The sequence below is a fragment of the Embiotoca jacksoni genome, unplaced genomic scaffold, assembly GCF_022577435.1.
Source record: "Embiotoca jacksoni isolate LCO1_2020_lvr unplaced genomic scaffold, fEmbJac1.0.p SCAF_8, whole genome shotgun sequence".
Lineage (NCBI taxonomy): Eukaryota > Metazoa > Chordata > Actinopteri > Embiotocidae > Embiotoca > Embiotoca jacksoni.
The window spans coordinates 1,421,588-1,444,194 of record NW_027185436.1 but is presented as its reverse complement, the minus strand read 5'-3'; the positions used below and the strand labels follow the sequence as shown (position 1 = coordinate 1,444,194).

Genomic DNA, 22,607 nt, shown 5'->3' with positions numbered 1-22,607 from the left:
GGGATAAAGTACAACCTCGCAGCGTTTTAGGTGAAGTTATTACATTAGCCGAACGATTTACCCTTTAAGTTGATCTAGTTCTAGGACAATTAGTTGAGTTAACAAAGAGGAGGAGTTGCATTCAAGTCCAGAAAGAGCCTGGGAGACACTTGGCGTCGGGTAAGTTGAACTCATTTCTGATAAATACAGGAGGTGTATTGTTTGTTTGATTCGTCTTTAAAATCTTTGAGGATGTTTTTGTGCATATATAGGCATGCACGAGCCCTGGGTTTAATTACTGCGATAAGTCCAATGTGTCTTCGCTGCATGTTGCTGGTCAGGTGGTCCTGCAGCGACCAGACCAGACAATCCCATGAAGCGCTGCTGGGTAAGAAGGATTATGTTTAAAGTCATATGGTGTTTGTTGCACCTGCTCGTCGTGGTAATCCGGTGCAGTTTTTTTTTTTCCTTCCGATTAAACAAGTCCCTTCGCCCCACACAAGTGTCATGCTAGAGTTGGAAGTGCTTTACATGCGGCTGAATGGGTTGAACTTTGAGTTCCAAGGGCAGGGAAGCATGGTACGCGCTCGAGAAGAGGCGACGGAGACTCAATGTGTTGAATCCTTAAAAGACTTTTACCCTTAAAACAGTTTTAATCCCTCACTGTTTTATGGTCCGTCTTTCCCTTGGCTTCAACTGCTGAAACCAGGTTTCACCACAGACCTGCAGTGCCCCAAACATCCTCAACTCAAACACACGAATATTACAGTTTCTTTCTCTCAGTAGTCTCATTTCCATTGCCGCCTCCTCATAGCTTGCAGTACAGTACAGGGATTGACTCTTAACAAAGGCGTCTTTATGGGCCACTGAAAGGGACTGTCACCAACTTTGAAATATATCTGGTATCCAAACCATACAGCACGGTTCTTCTTCTCCAGCCACTCCTCTGTGATCTGGCTCGGCACCACCTTTTAATTCTCCCTGACGGTGGGTAGCTGAGGGTGTGTTCGGGTCATATTAGTGGGGATGCAGACCTGGATGGTGGTCCCTATTGTGCTGCTGAAGAGGTGGGGGTCAAACACAGGGCTTTTCATCTTCTGCTGACTCACAGGCTCTCCCACTTTTCTTTAGAGATAAAGCGCAAAATTGGAACATCAAGAAGGAAGAATATGAAAGGAGTTTAATGAAATTCTTTGGCTTCCAGTGTGGCACTTTTGGCATAACCTGGAATCTGTTTGTCTTCACTTGGGTATAAGTACAGATTTCAAGCAGTGCTTTCATCCAGGAGACTTATTAACAAAGCATTCCTTCAGACATGGACGTCCCAACCTGCTGTGGTTTTTGTGAATTCGGTGATCTTTTGTTAATTCGCCTCAGGAAAATATAATATTTTCGATGGATTTTTAATATAATGCTGATTTTTCTTGTGTAACATCGTTCTACAGGGTTAATTTATGACAGGAATTCAAGTTTCACTTTATTTTGTTCATTAAAACATGGATAATTTAGTGCTCCCATCCTCACCGTTTAAACTTTTTTTTCAGTGTCAGCCATACAAGTATGTTGACAGGCTGTTTATCTTTTACATTAAATAGCCTTGAACCACATTGATCTCATTTAGGAGACACATTACTTGAAGTAAAACACCTCTCTGTATCATGCAGATGCAACGATGCCAATCAATACCCAAGCAGATTCATAGCTTTTTGTGTTCCCACCATGATGGTGCAACATACACTGTGTACTGTAAAGAGCTTTGAGGGGTTTTCTGTCTGCTTATGTGTCTGCACATTCTTCAGAGTCTGTAATCAGAGAACAATACATAAACAAACATTCATATTAAAGTGCTGCCTGTCGAATAGATTTATTGATTTCACTGTCAAGACCTTGCTGCTTAAATTTGTGAGATTCTTTATAATTTAAAATGTGTATTATGAAGTGTTTTGGTGACTTCATTAAGTGCTGAATTGTTTGGCCTATAAAATATTAGAAACATATTCAGTTTACAGAAGATGAATAAACCAGGAAATACTCCCATTTGAGGTGACCTTTGATACATTTTTGCATAAAAGTGACTTTGCCTGTCATCAACCTCAGACTGCACTGATTATAGCGTGTGGGCCTCGTGTTTATCAGTATTTCACTGACATTTCCAAGTTCCAACTTTTCTGTACTGTAACAGGCTTAGTGCTAAAGCTGTGCATGGCGCATGTCTTACAGCACCACCCATCGCGTTTCACAGCCTCTCACTGGCTCCCCGCTAACACATAAGCAGATCTGGTGGGAGTGCAGCCTGGCGTCGGTTGGTACATCGGGCTTAGCGGCGCTCGGGGGTCCACGTCGCGGGGCTGCTCGTTCAGCCTTTGTGGACATATGGCAGGGGTCTCTCAATTATCACCTTAATGACACGAGCCTCCGGTCCACGAGATCAAAGCTGGGCCGCCGCTGCAGAGACGTGTTAACCCCCTCCGCCGCCTCCCTGTGATTTAGGACTCCCACCCCTCTGGTGTTTGTTCAGAGAAAACGACTTCCACTCTGCAGCCCTGTACGAGCAGCTCCTCAGATGTGGCCTTGCTTTTCTTGCGGGTGTTCAGTTTTCGTGGAATCCGTTGGTGTTTTCTCTGTAATTTCATGTCGATGGGGTGCCGAGTTGTAATTTTAGTTTTGGCTGAACATCTGTGCATGCTTCTTTCATTTGTGCTTCTCGTGCACATTTGAGTGCTAAATATAACACTTCTTTGGCTGCTCTAACTTGAAGGGATGAACTTTTGTGTTCCCATCTTTCTGTGCGAGCGTCGCTGAGGAAACCACTCTTACTGGTTTGACTGGAGGTGAAGGGAGTTGTTACAGCTGCTCAGGTTTTAAAGTGTGGGATGAAGACCTATGTGAGCCTCAGGGACTGCCGTGTTATTACAAGATCAAATCTGCTTTGAGCTGTAGATCCACTGAAACTAAACAATTAGAGCTCCCAAAAATCCAAACCCTCCTGAGAACGCTACCAAAGTACATATTTGACGAAAGCCAAATGTGTTTAGGGAGATATCACATAAGCAGCGTGTCAGCAAAAACTTGGAAAGTCTAAAACAACAATGTCTCTGTGGAAGATTTTAAATGGAGGACCTGCTGCTTGTAATAAAAACACAAAAAGAAAAGTCAGGCTTTAGGAAATCCTCCGAGAAGATCTCCAGCGACTGGGACAGCTGCCAGGCAGCGCCGCACTGTTAGCAGAGCTTGTAGGAAGTCATTATTGGAGTGATAAACAGAATCTTTCTGAGATGAGGTGAGAAACATTTGAGTTGGTTGAGTTTGTATTCTTCATAACTGATCACAATACTATATGCTGTCAGGCTCATTAGACAGACATTGAAAGCACATTGTGTAAATTTGTGTGTGAAGATGATCATTTTAAATGCTTGATCATTACACTTCGTTAACATGAGAACTTGTTGTTTGGTTGAACAAAGTAGTCTGAACATGCAAAATTAAGTTCACAGCGAACGTTTTTGGCGGTTATACAATGGACTGTCTTCATTTTATTTAGGTAGTTATCAGGGATAACACACATTAACATTAATACAGCAAACAATGGTCAGGACCAGGTGCCAGACAACCAATGGAAACCCCAGGAAGTTATTTGTCCCGACCATCGATTGTATATAAAAGTGAACGTAGCGTCTGGGTCTGATTACGGAAGTGCCTTAAACTGTTATATCATCTAGTGGCACATAGACTCTCATTCAACTAGTCTCAGAGAATCTTCGTTTGTCTAGCTAAAGTCACTCATTAGTTTTCTGGTCGTCCATTTGAAAATAATCCCGTCATTAATTAGAAAATAGGGGTCTGTTTGATTGACACTTGCGGTGCAGTCAGGTTACGGCTATCGGTAGGCGGGACGTAGTATCACCGGCTTTCCAGTCAGATCGAGTCAGAACCACCGCTCGCTCCCGTTCGGAACGGGACGGATCACGCCGGCCAAAAATCCGAAATCGAAGCATCATGACGGCCGTTCACAAACCAATGGGTGACTTGATGAACTCTGTTGCCTTGTAGGCGTGTGGAGCTGAAGTTCATCTAGGTGGCTTCTGCAGAGGTCATGAACTTAATTAAGGGCAATTCTCGCGAGCTTGCATTTCAGCTGAGAGTCTCTTTTATCGACATTTAGGAATTACAAAAGAGCAAACAGACACGTGTGCCAAACGCCAAAGCTGACAGACTGTCGTGTAAATATATTTATATATTATTTCTTTTTGAATTATTTTTTTTATATAATATAAGAATATGTGCACCAAAGAAGTGTTGAGTGAACTGTTGTTTTCTTGTGACCTGAACAAGCTTTCATTTGTGGCCTCCTGAGTGTTTGCAGAATTGTTAGATGATTCATTTCTGCATGCTTCAGCTTGTGTGAGGTTTTTTTGTTGGAAAGAAAATTGTAGCGGTGAACATGAGTGAGGGAAGCTGTTGCTCTGTGTGGCTGATATTAACCCTGGCTAAACCTTGGAGTGTGCTTCACAAAGATGTTTTGTTTCCTGGTATGTTAATCCCTTTCTTTCACTCATGCTGCCTCTCAGGCACCATGTGTAGTCAGAGACAATCATCCGGGATCACAGACATTTACCATTTTCACTTTAATGTAGTTTCAATGAGAGTGACGAATTTATTGCTCATCTGATTTTTTTGTATTCATTTCTCCTGTTTGCATACTCTGTCTTATTGATACCTGCAGCACCGTTTGGATTATAGATATATAATGTTGACCTTACTTTCATAAACATGAATATTTTACTGAATCACTTCAGCAGTGTGACCACTTTCGAACATGTTGTTTCCAGTATTTTTACACCACATACAATTCTTACCAGATGTAAATGGGGCTTTTAAACGAGAGATGTTGTGAAGGAACGTCGGAGTCAGTCCTCCTTGAAGAGCTGCGTTCGACACGACTTTGTGTTTTGTGGGATGTTCCTGTGAATTGGATTAATTCCACACTAGGAAAGACGCCCTGATGAAAAGGCACACTGCTTGACGAGGCTTGCTACCTATGATTGTGTTGTGATATTAACCATAATGGAAGGAGAGGCGGTGTGGTGAAGCAAGAAACCCCACAAAACACTTAATTATCTTTCACTGCCTTACCCATGCTTCGAGGGGAAAGACGTTTGCTCACTTTCACTGGTTGTATGGACATGTGTAGAGTTTCTTTGCCTTAATGTTGGAGTCAAAACTCCCACAAACAGTTGGAGTTTTAGGTAGAAATTGATGGATTAGTTGGTTTGACTGATGAATTAACACTGATTAGACGTTTGGGAAATGGTGGAGTTTGATTCCGACAGTTGTCGATGGCTGTACATTATTGCTTCGCATCGAGACTCCGTACACTCCATTGTGAACTTAAGAGAGGCAATGCACTGGCCGTCAGGAATAGAGACAACCACATATGTGGGCCAGTAGACTGTGAAAAGCTTAGCGGCTCTTTCTGTGCACCATTCACGGTGTTCATGAGACTGTGCTGCGCAGATGTTTCAGGACTGGATTCACTCCAAGCACAACCACCAGATGAAGCTTCACTTCGTATACAGGACACATTTACTTGTGACTTAATATAATATGTCATTATTAATACGCGAGACTGAAGATACGTTTTGCTCGGCCTGAGGCATGTGAGAGAGGGGGAAGTACTGGCACACAGTTAAACTGCATTTTTCAGTGTGGACTACATCTGAAAGATGTTTTTCAGAAAATAATTCTCCACCCCATGAATAACCTCTCAACACATTATTCTGCTCATAGGGTCAGAACATGTCGACCAATCCTTTGCGGTCTCGGGGTAAACGTTGGAACAGCTGATCTGCAGGCTCACAAGTCGCATTCAAATCACATTGATCCGTTTTCAATTTATTTCTCCCAATAAATCTATTGAATATATAACGCAACACTATCAGTCAACCACGATACAATACATGCAGACGGGGAAGGAAAAAAAACAATCAACTGATCCTAATAATCTATGGAACTGTCTATTAAAATGGAATTGCACTCTTTAGGATCCATCTCACCCCGAGAATAGGACTGAACACTAATGAGTGCCATTTATTCAATCAGCTAATTAATCAAACATCAGACCGTCATTATTATATTAGTCTTTAAAGAAGTCACAATCGGTTAATCTTTAGTTTTAGAATGACAGTAAAAGATTTTTTTAAATCCCGCATCTGTTTTTGGCAAAACCTTAACAAAGATGAATAGTTCTGGGGATTGTGCCTCAAATGTGGTATTCTGTAAAGACATGAGGCAATAATTGAATGTTATAAAATATGTTTTAAAAACCTGTAAAAAAAAAAATTACAGTTAAGACATCAGCTGACCTTAATATGCTGTTTTGATTTGATGTGATCTGTGCATGAAGAGGCCCAACCAACATCTACATCTCCATTGTTGTTTATAATTATAATTGTTCATAATCATAAAAAACATATAGGAGCCAGATTATTGCACTAGGTTGTGTTAAAAAATTGATGAACAGTATTATTGGGAATTATTGGTGTAAACAACAAGGAACTACTAACCAAAAAAAATACCATGAATGTCGATAACTTCATACACTATGAATAATTTTAGACGCTGGTCGTGATGACATTGCATTCTGTGTGGTATTAAAAATCCTACATTTAACTTGGGGAACACTGCAGAAACCCTGTTTCATGATCCGCTACCTAAGAAAAGGGGAGTCGCTGCCTGGCAGCAGAGGGATTAAACCAGCGGTCTTCTGGTTCCACTCACAAAACTCCCTCCAAACGTAGAGCTTCGGTGGATCTATAGAACTGCAGAAATGATTGAGATCAGCAAAACACTCGACACTTCTCCGTCCAATATGCATGACGGAAGGAAGCGTCAAATTATAGAAACGGCTCACTTTCATCTCGTCATCATCCCGTCAGACGGACTTGTGAATGAAAGGCGAGCAGCCTGAAAACAGGAGGAGTGAAAAATCCCGCCTGTTTCTTGTACGTTAAACAGGACAAGGCAGATGCAAAGGGAATTCAGGGCTTAATTGATACTGTGATAATCCCTCAGCTATGTAGGCATGCACAGACTTTGCTCGTCAAGTCGAAGCATTCCTCAAGAAGGCAGTTTGGGAGGCGATTCAATTTAGCCAGAGCTCACCGTCGCTTAAGAGAGTTAACCAGCCGTAAACAGGTGGCCTGGTTTACCAAAAATACCATATTCTGTTATTCACCTTATATATTTCTCTTATTGGGTAAAACTGACAGTCAGAACCCGAGTTTCTAGAAATTGTAACACATGAAGTCGCCAAATGTTTAGTGAGTGTATAAATGTTTTCTGAACAGCGACCGCTGTGGTCCTCGGTGACAATTACAGTCTGAAATACGGTTTTATTCTTTCAAGAGTTGCACAAAATGATCAAGAGATGTAAGAGACCAAAAAAGAATGGCTCGGTGCTCAGCGGCCGCTCTTCGGTTTGAAATATGCTGCTTTGATTGTCCACCTTCACTGTGGGCGCCAGTGTGTCTTAGATGAAGTGTAGACACCGTACTGCATGTCACCACCCTTCAGTGATGACTTCAAGCGTTTGTAATTATCTTCTTCACGGAGAACAAAGGCTGTCGGCAGCTTGAATTCACATGTAGTCCGGTGAAGACCTGTGAGCTCCACATCCTGACGGCGTGCCGTATGATCATATCATGTTGATGTTTTTGATGTGGATCATTTAAGCAGGGCCGTACTCGTGTTGGAATTCCCGCTGTAGTTAAACAGTTGGTTGCCTGTACCTCGACCTGAACAGTTACTACGTCTAAACACAAAACGGCAAACTTTATTACCACTTGATTAAATTGGTTTCACTTTCTGTGGCCACCTGACAGCCTCACTGCAACAATAAGGTTTAAAGAGGTCACTGCATGCTGCCGTTCACACAGAAACGGCATGTAACACCCTGAAACCAGAAAACACCAGTTTTTCTGATTGGTTTGATTTGGTTTGATGTTGTGCAGCACTTTGGTCAACCATTGTGTTCTTTAAATGTGCTGTATAAATAGAGTTGACTTGACAGAAATGGTCAGTTTTACATTTCTGTTTCTGTACAGGTTAAAATATCAACCTCTGTCCTCATTTTGCTGTCAAGCTGCAGCTCTGTCCTGAACGTGTTGCCATAATATTGATGTCAATGTTCTTGTCTCACTATTGAAAAGTAAGCAGGTAAGTGTTTTCCCAAAGTATTGAACTATTCATTAGATGTCATCTTCCAACTTTCAAACACTGTTTTCATTAGAGCTGAAACACTGAGATTAATCAGCTACAATTCTTTCAAGAACAATTCAGTCTCTGTGATTATTTGGTTTTGGTTTATTTGATTTTGACAAATCAAGCAATTTGAAGGTGACATCTTTTTGCACATCAAATGATTAATGAAGGCAATAATGGGCAGACTGATATGAAAATAATAATGAGAGGATCAGCCTTGCTTTTAATGCCACTACTGGAACCCTTTCAGTCCACTGTAAATCACTTTAATGAGAAGATCTTGCAATTTGCATAATTTTTCCGCAAAAGCTGTTGACGACTCCCCCAATTGAGCCGCACTTCCATGATCCTCGGCACCACAGAGAGCTGCTGAATGTGCCTCCTGCCAGGGATGCCACTGTTTACGGCTGAGAGAACCGCAGAGCCTCGGCCCACTAGTCACCGGGCTGCTCATATTACAGCCTCCCTCACTGGCTGGTATTGTCAGGTTACAATGTGTGTGTGCTCGGTGTCCGTGCGGCCACGCTGCGATTGGCTCACCGCTCCGCCGTGTGAGGCAGCGGCGGGTGACGTCTCCGTGTTAATCTCTCGGTTCTCTGCGGTGGTACCGGGTGCTGTCTGTGAGTTGCAGCCGAGCGAAATGCACTCGCGACATAACTTTGAGGCCTTTTAAGACATGAGGAAGGTGAGTGCAAAATATGTGGAGTTAAAGGCAGTTCCTGATACGAGTGCTGCATCGTTTTCTGTAGGCGCCTTCGTTTCGAGAGTTAAACTGGTTTCATATAATCTGCTGATGCCAAGACTGTTGGGTTTTAATCATAGTTTGCATGCCGCCACCGAACGTTACAATGAACTTTTATCTCTATGCGGAAGATAACGGTGCACTTCCAGTAAACACAATCACTCACTGTGTAGATTACTCTTCGTGTTCTGAATGAGTCACCTTTTGACTGTATTTTTACACCAGTATTAGTCTTCTGGTTGGTTTTTGGAGTATTCCAGTTATATTATCCATGTTTCTAAAAAGCCAGGTCAGCTCTTATCCTGGTTTAGAGAAAACTGGATATGGTACATGGAGAGCTCCAACAGAAACCTGGATACAGTGTGATGGAAACGGTGCACACATTATTGGGGACCTGGATCCTGCTAGAATCATACATTGATTAGTCATAACATTAAAACCCTGAACGGTGAAGCATTAAGTATCATCCAACAGCCCAAAAACATATCATCAATGTTCAATTCTTATTCAATCTGATCAAAAGATGTGTTGATTTATTTAAATGGTCATTTTGTAGACCTGTTGAGCTCTACTCGGTGATATTTTGTCTGTCCCATTTAAATAAATTGGGCTGACTATGTATTAGAAATCTCTCTCAGTACAAGCCAGTACAGATCAACAGCATTACAAGTTACAGCTTTCCAAATGACCATTATGTTTTCTAATATTCCTTGTAAATGTCATTCATGCCGTACCTTTAATCACGGCTGTGTGATTCTGGATAAAATGAGGATCCCGATTTTTTTTTTTTTTTTTTTTTTCTTGCTTAAAATGGAGACTGCAATTCTCTCATGATTCTTTTTTTTCAATATGAATGTTTTTTCTTCTTATTTACCTGATAACATTAGAAAACACTGCAAAACATGTGACTGTGCCTGGGGTGGGGTGGAGGGAGTGGGGGGGGGGGGGGGGGGTTCTGTTGTGTCTACAGCTGCTGCTCTACACATTCCTGGTGAAGACCCAATCACTCTGACCTAAAGGCCGGCTGGGGCTCCACCTTTTTGACTGGCATGTGCAGCTGTCCTAAAATTAATATGTTGTGTTCTCTTTAATAAGACACGGGCTGATATGACTTGTTTTAGGGGGCTTTTAATACCTCACCCGTCTGTTGTGGTTTGACCTGTTTGGTCCGTTTCATTTTGGCGCTGGTGCCGACTAAATCTGAACGAGACCAACTTTTTCCAGAAGCCTCGGTCTGGTGCCATGCACGCCGATGCTGTTTATTTGTGGTGTGCAAACGAAGGCGATTAACTCACAAGGTCTTGTGGTACTAGATTTGTGGTTTTAGTGAAACTGCTAGTATTACTTCCCGGTAATATTACTGTAAAAGATGTCTCTCTTCTTCTTTTCTGTATCTGCCCTGTGATGATCTGTATCATCATTTGTGGCGTCAGTGACGTGCAGCGTGACCAGCATGCCGGCAGTCTCCAGATTTATATTTCCCCACATTGGTCCATGTTGTGTTTATGATGCAGGACTGTCCAGTAAATGAGCACCTGTCAGTCCTTAAGACTTTGTGTTTACGCCTCATTGGATCTTTGCATAAATCACTGATAGAGTATACGGAGTGAGCAGGACACCCCTCCGACTCCCCAGTCGTCCCCGTCCACCATGATTACAGAGAGACGTCTGTAAAACCCATGTGTGCATTGAGCTGCACAACATGGATGCAAACACGGAGGCTACAAAAGCAATTTTTATATTGATGTGAGTGAGCACCGTTATTGATTCCATTTCTTAATAGATATCCATGATTTAAAAAAAAAAAAGAAAAAAAAAGTGAGCACAAAACACAACTAAAAGGCATTAATGTATTATTCGTTACCTGTTTTGACCAAAGGAACTGAGCTACAGACATCTGACCACTGATGTGCCTGCGTGAGAGGAGAATACAAGTCAGTGCCATTCTGTCAAATATCCCAAAAACTAAACATATAGAATATAATAAGTAGCAGGGGAGTTTTAATTGCTTTGCACTGGTGTCGTGTTGATAGCCCGTGGTCACCAGTGTGTAGTTGAAGAACTGGTGCTGTGATGAGGGACTGAAAACTACGGCTCATCCACACCACACATGCATTATTCTAACGGAACCGGCAGACCAGCTGTCCTCCTGCTGCGTATCAGGTCACTTTATATCAGATATTCTGTACTTGTAAGCTGACGACTGTGAAAGAAAGTTTACGTACGTTTTACATCCATGTGGAAGTAATTAGCTGGACTCTCGGGAAGATTTACGTGGCATCGCATCTTGCGGTTTAAAACTGTTGGCAGCCAAGACGGCAAACCTCCACTTTGAAAGATACATGGTAACATCAGTTCACGTCGAGATAAGGATGAGTGCAACGCGTTATCGTTGCACCCTCCGCCCCAGTTTAAGGAACTTTACTCCATTAAAGTAAATGTGTGACTTCCACCGGTCATGTGACGAACCTGTGGGAAGTGACTACAGTCGGGTGAAGACGAAGTGGCTCCGAAGCGGTCCACAGATTGGACACAAAGCTGCTCTCCAGCGAGCCGGCTTTCATAAAACCTGTCTGTGGACACATGCCTTTGATTTTTGTGTATAAACATCTTCCTGCAGAAGGTCGGGCGTTTCTCAGTAAACTGTTGAACTGCAGCAGTAAATTATTTCCTCTTGTGGTCAGTGGGGCTTTGTTTACAGTGGAGATTGACTCCCTGGTGACACCATTGATCTTATCTGCTCTGGTTAAAGCTTCTGTGCTCATAAAGGCCTGCTGTCAGCACACCACATGTGGAGCACTTTAATATGAGGCTGCGTTTACAGGAGCCTGTAGTTCAGCAGGACACGTTGATCAGTGAGAAGACACTCATGTGATCTGTAATCACAACATATTGTACATGTTTGTGTAATGATTCTTTGTTTTATTTTTTATGAAGATTTTTGTCAATACTTCTGTGTTGGCTTTTCAATTCAATTCAATTTTATTTATATAGCGCCAAATCACAACATAGGTTATTTCATGGCACTTAACACATTAAAGTCCTTACAGCAGAACTTTACAATATTACACAGAGAAACCCAACAATTCAACAATTCCCACATAAGCTCGGAGGGAAAAAAAACTCCTCTTTAAGGGAGAAAAACCTCCAACAGAGGAAAGAAAAACTCCCTCTTAACAGGAAGAAACCTCCGACAGAACCAGACTCAGAGGTGGAGAACATCTGCCTCGACTGGTTGGGGTGAGAGGAGAGCAGAGAGAGAAAAGGACAGCATAGAGATAGAAGAGAAGAACTGTTGGTAGAGACGACAAGCGCAGGGCAGAGACATGCAGCTCCATGACGGGACATCTGCAAAAGAAAGAAGAGAAACTACGCAAGCGAGGGAACTGAATGGAGACAACAGATAATAAGCAAAAGCTATGGGAGAGAAAAAGATGGTGAGGTATGAGTCAGTTAAAGAGTAGGAGGAAAGAAAAGAAGCTCAGCGTGTAACGAGGTCCCCCAGCAGCCTCGGCCTACAACAGCATAACTAAGGGTTGGCTCAGGTCTACCGAAGCCAGCCCTAACTATAGGCTTTATCAAAAAGGAACGTTTTGAGTCTAATCTTAAAGCTAGAGAGGGTTCCTGCCCCTCCAACACAAACTGGGAGCTGGTTCCACAGGGGAGGAGCCTGAAAACTGAAGGCTCTGCCTCCCATTCTACTTCTGGAAACTCTGGGAACCACAAGTAGACCAGCGTACTGAGAGCGAAGTGCTCTGCTAGGATTATATGGTTCTATAAGATCTCTAAGATATGATGGAGCCTGGTCATGTAGGGCTTTGTAAGTCATCAAGAGAATTTTAAATTCTATTCTTGATTTCACAGGAAGCCAGTGAAGAGAAGCTAAAACTGGAGAAATATGATCTCTCTTGTTAAATCCCGTTATTACTCTTGTTGCAGCATTTTGGATCAGCTGCAGGTTTTTAATGAGTAATTTGGACATCCTAACAGCAAGGAATTACAATAATCTAGCCTAGAAGTAACAAACGCATGAATGAGTGTTTCTGCATCACGCTGAGGAAGGATTTTCCTGATTTTATTAATATTACGTAGATGAAAGAAGGCAGTTCTGGAGATTTGCTTTATATGGTGTCTAAAGGACAAATCCTCATCAAATATGACTCCAAGGCTTTGAAGTATGAAAGTGTGTTGTTGCATTCCTGAATGATGTCCGTAGTGTTTGGCGCTGTGACTTTAGTCCTGATCACGGTGCTGTGGTGGAGTCAGCTTGACAATAGCCCGGCATCCTCTCGGGTTTCAGTTTCCACAAAGTGAGGGGCAGATCACCACGGCAACGCCGTCCACATGTTCCCTGACCTATCCCATGATCCTCTCTAAGGAGTGGGGAGCACAAGGTGGCTTCAGGTGCCTGAAGGTTGGGGCTGTCGGGCATTCATCAGGCCGAGACAAGTTCTCACAAGAAGTTTCTTGGTTCTATCAGGTTTCCATTAGTGCATTTGGCTCAAAAGTTATTTTTTTTCAATTCTGAGACGAGAGCTGTGTGGTGGGATGAATTATATTGTGATAATATAACTACACCATAAACATGTGAATAGATAACTTAAACAGAATCACTCTGAGAGGGGAAGATGACTGATTTACTGATCAGGAAACCGTTTTGGTGATATAATGTTTTCACTGAATTATAGCTTTTATCTTGTTGTTTTAAATTGTTCTTGATTAGCACGTTTTTTTGAGCAGTAAATCTTTTACTACATCTGTCACCCCAGCAGTCATGATCAGCCACTGAACGTTTTATATATTCCACCTCATGAGTCTTGCACAGTTACAGTAAGTTGTGGATGGGCATAAAAAACTGGCATACATCATCACCAGACAAGTTTAACAGGCTGCTGCAAGTCAGCCTGTTTTGTTTATTCAAATTGGAGATAGTGCTGTTATTTTAATAACTCATCTGGTTTTAACATTTCATGTTGAGATACTGTGACAGAACAGATATGAATTCCCAAAATATAATGAACTATATCAATTAAAACAAGATTTATGAAATTAATAATTGTATTGATATGGACTGTACCTCTTAACACTCCAAATAAACTAAGCAGCTTCTCCCTTTCATTATTACCTCAGCTACCAAAAAGACGTTGCCGGGCAAACCAGCTGCTTTTCTGTTGCTGCTTTTCCCTTAGTTTTCCCAGCTAACAGGAGCTTGTTCGTTAGCGGGGCCTGGGAAGTAGGGGCAGGCAACATGGCCCTGAAATAATTTCATAATATTTCTCTGGTAAAGCCTCTTTACCAATCCAAAACGTAAGTAAATAAAGGCACCTCGAAAATAAGATGAAAATATATAATATTCATTTTAAAGCACATTAATCTGTTGAAGTGGGAGTTCGACTCACTGCTTTAAATACACACCCGAAAAAACAGTTTTAGCTAAAAAACACATGACTTTTCATGAGCTGAATCATTTTGACAGCACTGCAACAAAAACAAAAAAAAATAGGATCCCCTCTGAATCATTCCCAAAGGTGACATTAAAAATTCTCTGAATACCCGGAGAGTTAATCCCTTTGTTTTGGTGGAGGTGGAGATCCTCTGGGCGAGCCGAGGGCCGCCATAATGCCACAGTGTTTCTAGTGGAATGTTACAGCTATTGTCCACCGAGATGACTCCCACTGGGAAGACAGCCCCCCCTCCCCTCCCCCCCTCCCCCCTCCTCCCCCCAGCCCTCCAGCCCCTCACTGCCAGCACAAAACAATGTGCTGCATTATACCTATGAAGGCATGCTTCTGTTTTTGTAGCCTATGACCCTGTAACCGCGAGCTCGGGCCAAGATAATGAAAAGGATGACACGGAAGTCGTTAGTTAGTCCCACAGTTATTACAGCTTCATCTGCTCCGGGACAGCTGGGAGTCCCAGCTTTTATTTATTTTTTTTTAAACGCGGAGCCTAAACATACAGTGGGGAAATGTTTTCATAACTGTCAGCAGTAAGGAAAAATAGTTGAAAAAATATCATTTCAACCAATGTCTTCAATTTATTGTGGTATTTTTATATCTTGAGAGCTGAACACAATTTTTGGTATTATTTTATTTATCTGGCAATCATTTTCCACGTTGATTTCATGTAGTATTTAGAAAACACAACCTTTCCAAGGTCTCCTAACAAAAAACCACAAACCCCCAAATATTCCATTTAAAAGAGGAAAATGCCAGCCAATATTTCGTATTTCTTTTAATGATATAAAAGATGTATTAAATACCAAAATAGTTTAATGAATAATTCTATTTTGATTCATTTATTTTTGAATCAATCATTTGACTTTAGGATTGACTTGAAGGATTTATTTTCCATCTATCTTCCAGATTGTTTCTGTAAAATTACACATTGTTAAAAGAAATTAAGATGAGAAGTTAACAGGAACTCTACGGTTGCAATGACATAACCTGAGAATGTATGTAATCCTGCTGCAAACCTTGAAATGCAGTCGAAACTTGTTTGTTCTTCTGGGAAACTGCTTCCAAAATAGTTAAAACCAGTTTTCATGTTCGTGTTTCTGTTGTCTATCTTCACCTGAAGCAGCTTCGACCTCTCGCCGAGCCAAACACACATTTTCTGTTTTTAACAACTTCCTGACGCGGTTGAAGTTTACTGTATGACGACAGCGAGTCTCTTTGTTGTTGTTCTCAGAGTATGGAAACAGGCCGAGAGTCTGTCAGGCTGTCGGCGTGGCTTTGTGTTTGATACAGTGTTTTCCATGTGTACATGCAGGCTCAGTATCACAATGTACTACAGAGTAAAACAAGATGGTCAGATTTAAATGTTTTTTTTCTCATTTTAATCCAGACTGCTTCAAGGGCAGAAAGGAGACTTGTTTCAAAAGTTGTATTTATCTGATGTGGGTAATGGCATTGTGTCTGAATCTGGCTTGTTCTCTCTTTTTGTTCTTGTATTTCCTTGTCGTTGCCCCCAATGGGAATAAATTATACTTTCAAATTTGGTAATGAAGTGGCGTGCAGACATCTTAAAGCTCTGTCAATAAAGATGCTGCTAACAGGGAGAGAGGAAGAGAAGGGATTCCTTTGGGAAGATGTCTGCGCCTCATTACTACTGTCGTTCCCCCAAAACACCCCTCTTCTTTTCCAATCACACCTTTTTATCTCCCTCTCTGAGTGGAACAAATCACTTCGCTCATGGGATTAGTCCTCGCTCTGTGCCGCTCTCCCTCTCTTGTCTGCCTTCTTCTCTTGATTCAATCCTTGAGTTCCTCTTTTTTTTTTTTTTTTCTGGAAAAGCATGAATGGTCCATTTCAGCGAAAAGTTTTAAAGAGGGAAAATTGTGGATTAATGAGGACTAAACGGAGGATTTTACTGCTTCAGTCTTTTGTTTGGTCTTTGTTGTTAAAACCTCTGCTGCTGTGATCTTATGGAGAAGTTGATCCATGTTCAAAATGCCGTCTTTTTGTGCCACTCAAGGCCAAATAAACGTTTCCATCACCAGGCGTCCCGGAGACTGAGCGGTGATTAAAAACCAGCCCACAGATTAGCGTGCTTGAGATCCTTGATGACAAATGACGGTGAAGCCAGTTAATCAGGCCTACCCACTGATGTCACCACATTAAGCAGTACGTTGCTGACCTCTCCATGATAAACAATGAGGCCAGCTGAGAACACACTGAGCCGATCACAAAAGGCAGCACGGTCGGGGCCAGCTGGGGACGAGGTGCTCAACAGATGGACATGAATATGTTTTACATTTAAATGTGATGTTTCTCTCCTTTTATACAGACCATCATGCAATTATAGCAACAGCGACTACAGCAAACGCACTGCAAAGCCGGGTTCCTTTGTAGAAGAAGCTGTGCTAGAAGCTCAGTGATGGAAGCACTCGGCTCTCTGAGGGAGCAGAATATGAAGCTGTGCAGACATTGATCGTTTTGATGCCGTTTCTTTTACTTTGGCTTTCGTCTCATGATTGCAATACAGTTTTTTTTTAAATGCAGGGAACAAAAAGCAGGAGGAAAATGAAGAACCATTTGAAACTGTTGTTTAGTGTCCTTCTCTCCTACTTGTGATTTAGCATGACTTTATTGTGCGTTGTTTGCACAGAGTTGTTGCCTTCTGCTGGTGTCTCATTGACGTTCAGATTTTTATCAAACGGAACGACCGACTGCTTTGCGAAGCCAAGCGGATTAATGACTCGGATAGCACATCGAGTGGAAAACGCTGTTGGAGGAGGCGGTTTGATGCTCGCCTGGCGGTTGAAAGCCTCTCGGTCAGGTGTCTTTTGTTCCCAGGACCTGGACCATGGCACAGCTGGGACTGCAGCCCCTGGAGAGTAAAGACAAAAATAGGCTCCTGAGGAAGTCCTGAATGATGGGTTTTAAAAGCAAGCTCCATAAAAACATAGTCTGATTGAAATGTAAAATTAGATTTGTAATATTTTTCAGAAATTTGGTTGTAAAGGCTCTGTAATGGTAATCCCGGTTTTTCATGGGCGATTTCGATTCCTTTATTTAGATGTTTAAAAAAAAAAAAAAAAAATGGGGGTGGAGGTGGTTAAAGAGGCAAACATGGGGAGAAAAAGGCCCTTCATGATGTGCTTGTGAGCAATACACAATGTTGTACTACTGCTGCTGTGTGCACTGTAGCTGAAACTACATTAAGAGAGTATCATTGAGTTGTTCAGGTCTTACAGATGTAGGAAAAAAACTGGATAACAGGGACAGTAAGTAAAAGGTGGCTAAAAACATGCAGCTGCTATTTAAGAAGTGTCAGTTTAGTTCACATGGAATTTCAAACTGTGTTCAAAAGTTTTCATTTGGAGTATGTGGGAGGCTTAAATACCACAATGCACCTTCCTGAAATCACAAGAAAGCAGGTTCAACTTAACTTTCAGTTGGTGTAAATCCAACGTTAATCATGAACATGTTTCAATATAACGCCTGTAAACCTCACTGTGGGCTCCCTCTGTGTTCATATACAAGATACATATAGAACTAGTCATCCTGTCTTAATTAGAAGATCAGTTTTAACACATTTTTTTTAAGCATAACTTAATAAAAGATTTTTAAAAAATTGCCTATTAAAGTATTTTATACGGTACGGTCATGTTGTCTAATATCTATCTGTATTCTTGCAAATATTCATCCAGTACACCAGATCATTGCTTCAGTTAATACAGTTTTCCAACATGGCACATCATTCATGGTGATGAAAACATGTCCAAACGTACTACTCTAAAGAGCATCCTCGTGACCTAAAGCCCCGACTATAAAATACCATATGAATACCATATAAAAGGCTACATGCAGGTTTCATGCTTGTGTGACAACTTGCTACTAAAGGACGTTTCCCACGTGCAGCTTTTGATGATTGTGGGTACCAGAGCCCACAGAGCTGCATCTCTATACATTAGTGGGACAACAGCACCACACCTCCCTGTCCCCTGGCAGCCATCCAGCACTGTGTGACTCATTAACACCATAATTGGTCCAGCAGCTCAAGTGTTTGGGGCGAGCTGAACAAAAACAAAACTCTCTAATCAATACAGACGAGGTTCCCTGGCTCCAAAAACATTCCTGACATAGTTATCTGTTCAACCAGCACGATGTCGGCGTCACCGACACATTAACACAACAGCACAGAATCAGTTGTGTGTGAAGGTGAAAATGTGGACTGATCCTGTTGTTAAATGAAAAACAACAGTTTACTTGTCAAGTTTTTTTTCCCAGTGTTTTTGGACTGTTGGTTTTAGAATCAGTCTGGTGTGTGTTGGCTTGCTTCCTCCCCTTCATGCTGTCATCAGTTTAATTAGCTTGTTCTTCATTGTCAGGCTGCTGTCAGAGGAGAAGGGCAGCCGAGGATGCAGCTCTGGAGCTCATTGGTCCGTCTCCAAAAGGTCAGCAGAGTGGGCTCGCTTGGCACAAAAGCAAACATGGGAGCACTTAAGATGTGGAATTTCTCCCACAATGCCTCCGAGCCAGCTGACAACACGAGGGAACGCTTCGGGGGCGGACACTCTCTCTCCGGAGCTCCAGACTTCATCTGACCATTGACGCTCTCGTGTATTTAAAATTCTTTTTGTTAGCTTTTGTTAAAGAAATGTGAAAGCTGGATTGTTCCTCTGTGTGATGGATGGCCTCATTCTCTCCGTTTTATTAAACCAGAGAGGACAGTCAGGAGCACTATTTGTTTTTATTTAGCTCCCCTTGGACCGCGTGTTAGCAGCTTACATCCATGTTTGTGAGATATGCAAGTTTATTTATCAGGGCTCGGTCATGTAGCCTGGCTGCTCCGACTGTAGCTCACAGCTTCAGTTTTTAATTCGCTGTGAATAAAGTCCGGACACGCTGTGCGTATTAACGTTTGCACAGCAACTCTGAAGGGTGGACTAATCAGCGTTGGTGGTAAAGTGCGTTCGTCGTGAGAGTGACGAGCACCGTGTTAACATTTTTCAGCTTTCGGTGAACGGAAAAAAAAAACACTGTACGTTTCATTTTGCACGACTTTGGTTTTGCATGGTGTCCTGTTGAGGAGGGTGCCCCGGCTGTGACTGGCAGGTGGTGTTCAACGGCCCATAGCTCCCCTCCGCCTTTGTGACTCCACTCAAGAGCTAAACAAATAAGTGGCTCCAGCCTGTCCTTGGTCAAGTGCAGAGAAGGGCATGTGTGGGGGAGGAGGACGCAGGGGGGGGATTCAGGGGAGGGGGATGGATAAAGGGAGAGGGTTGCTTCAAAATAGCCCAAACCACACCGGTGAAGTGATTCAGGGAGAGGAGGATGATGAGGGAGAGAAGAAACAGGAGAAGATGCACAGAGACGGAATGCGAATGTTTCTGAACACGTGATTCTGCTGCTGTTTGGGAAAAAACAGGTCAAAAACTCAACTCGTTGTCGGTAAGAGATGCTGAAGATGTTTGTTGGTTCCCCCAGAGAGCGTCTGAACTCTTTTGAAGGAAGACTGATGAGGAAAGCAGAGGTTAAAAAGTCACTAATGTCCAGTTACATGTTAAAGACCGGGAAACTGAAATTATTGGTTATTTTAATCTGTTTGCTTATTTTGGAATTTGGGGTTAAATCTTTGAATCAGACAGATTGTTTTCGTGATGAAGCTAGCCTTTCAGATGTGATGATTTTATAATCATTGTACATTACTGTGTCTCTGGGGTTTGAACAAAAAACATTTATTAACCACATTCATTCATGAAGAAAATATTCATCAATCTATTCAATATGGAAGCAATAAATCTTCCGTCTGAATATGGACCCCAGTGTGCAGATCAATTCACACATTTTACTTATGATGATATTTGAAACATGTATTACCAACATCCACTTTTCCACTGCTGCTGTTGTCTTTTCCACTGTTGCTGTTGTCGGGAGTTAAACATTTTTGGAGCCTCATGCTGGCTGGAGCTGAGGCATGTTTTGTCCTCTAGGGGGCGGTGTTGTCAGCAGAAGGACTGTGTGTGTGTGTGTGTGTGTGTGTGTGTGTGTGTGTGTGTGTGTGTGTGTGTGTGTGTGTGTGTGGATTATTCCTCTTAAATCTTTGCTCAGAGAAACTTCATGCAGCAGTAACCTGAACAGGCTGTGTGTAAAGCTTCCAGTGTCGGTCGTAAAGGGAGAACTTCTTCCCTTGTCGGATATTTGAGGAACGACGAGTGAGAAAGATAAAAACAGTCCTTGTATGTCTGAAGACCGAATATATCCTCAATCTAGCAGCAGCAGGCGATCTGTTGCTGTATGACGCGGCAGTAAGTGATACATCGAGAGGTTGTTTTGGTGAAAGGGATCTTTAGCTCATTCAGGACTTCCTCCCAAAAAATGGCTCCTGGTGCTGCAAACCTGCACCTGTTTTTTTTTTTTTTTTTTTTTTTTTTTCCTCCCTTTACAAACAAATGAAGTGTTATTAAATCAAATAAGCTGAAGGCTAAATCTGATTGAAGCAATTCAAGATGAGACAAATTGGCAAAACTTAAAGTTGTAGCCTGTCAGACGCAGCTGATAGAAAGAAGCTGCAGGCAGAAAAGTTCATCTGGAGTAATCAATCTTGGGTGCAGAGCTGGAGTGCATCCGCCACATTTCTATCCCAAGCAGGCTGTCATGCAGCAGAAAGAGCAAATGTCAGAGTAAATCGCACAACCCCGTCCGCAGAGAGCTCGCGCACAGATACTCTGGAATCTAGCCGTCTGTGATACTTTTGAAATCATTTTTCCTTTCACGTTTTTTATTTGAAGCTTCATTTTAAGTCGTTCAAACCTTGCTGAGGTGGCACTTTGTCTTCAGATGGAGGGAGGATCCTGCTAAGCTTGCTGCTATTCTGTTTGAATTTGACGGCCAGGCACCAAATTCTTAGGAGGGGACACTGAACCTCTGGAAAGCAGCTGTCAAGATAAATCCCTGAACCAGATAACGCGCATTCCTGAAATGTAGAGACGGCAATCGAAGACACTTTTCTCAAAATGTGCTCTCCTCTATGGTTTTACCAAGTTGGAGGCTTAGAGGACAGATACCGGACATGCGTGTGGACTAGTCTTCTTAGAAACTGCTGCATGTAGTAACAGCAGCTGAATGGTGTTGAAATATACAACTGGTTGCAATGAAAATAAAAAACACTGTCTGAGTGTCAGCTTTTTGCAAGCTTGGTTTTTGTTTCTATAATTAGAGGGGGTGTGATAATATACCCAGTTATTTGATTCTAAACCAATAAAAATAATGATCCATTAACTGCTGAATATAAAAGCACATTCACGCGTCGTGGTGTTAATTTGCTCTGTTGAGTATCGCAGGATCTGAATGTGTCTGACCGGCTCTGCTACGAGTGTCGGCTCATCACAGTGCGTTGTGATTGGAGTGTTTTGTTACCACGGCACCTGAAGGCTGCCGGCGTTGCCTTCAATGCCAACCTGCTGCATCACCAGAAATGATTCTCTACAAGATATGAACCACCTGAGTAAATGACTGCTTATTTTCCCTTCTCAGACTCAGACATTTTACAAACCTACCTCAACCATTGCCACATTTTTACATGAAGTATTTGAAAGGCTGCTGGACTTTTAAAAGAGTTCAATATGGTGTGGATTTAAAGTTCAGCTGGATTTAGATTCCTTCTGCATGTGCCTAACAGATGGGTCAACCTGACGCTCTGTAATTTTAAATCCTCTTTCCAGAAGCCAGAAGTTTTGCGCTCGAATCGTCTGATTTTGAGGTCTGTTGCCATCTTAAATAACAAGGATCTATTTTCAAGCATCTGTTTCCCGATGCATGCTGTACACACTTTCTGAAAGCAATAAAATGACATAGAAATCAGTCAGGGATGAAGGACAGTTGAGAACATAATGACTGGAGTGTATAATTCCCTTTGATTTCCATGATTACAGTGTTAATTAAGCTGTTGTACTTGAATACTGTGTTTATCCTCATGATGAGGCCTCCGGCTGCACCAGAGGAAGAAGAGCAGGCAGCTGAAAGTGATGGCAGCAGGGCTGACTGAAGGCTGACTCATCACCTTTCTTTAGATTAGGATTTAAATTGGCCCTCTTTGGTTATTTTGAACACTTTGCGTGAACATTTGAACTCTTGGTGTCCATCTTTCACCAGTTTCTGCAGATTCAGCGCTTTCCTTT

At 42.1% G+C, this 22,607-nt stretch overlaps 1 protein-coding gene across 1 annotated transcript in view; it reads left to right on the top strand.

Moving 5' to 3' along the window:
- The window catches only part of kank1a (KN motif and ankyrin repeat domains 1a), a 56,014-nt gene continuing 33,407 nt past the window's right edge, over nucleotides 1-22,607 (top strand). Inside the window, exon 1 of the mRNA XM_069138266.1 lies at nucleotides 1-159. The gene's annotated coding sequence lies outside the window, so the exon portion shown is untranslated. The remainder of the gene's footprint in view (nucleotides 160-22,607) is intronic.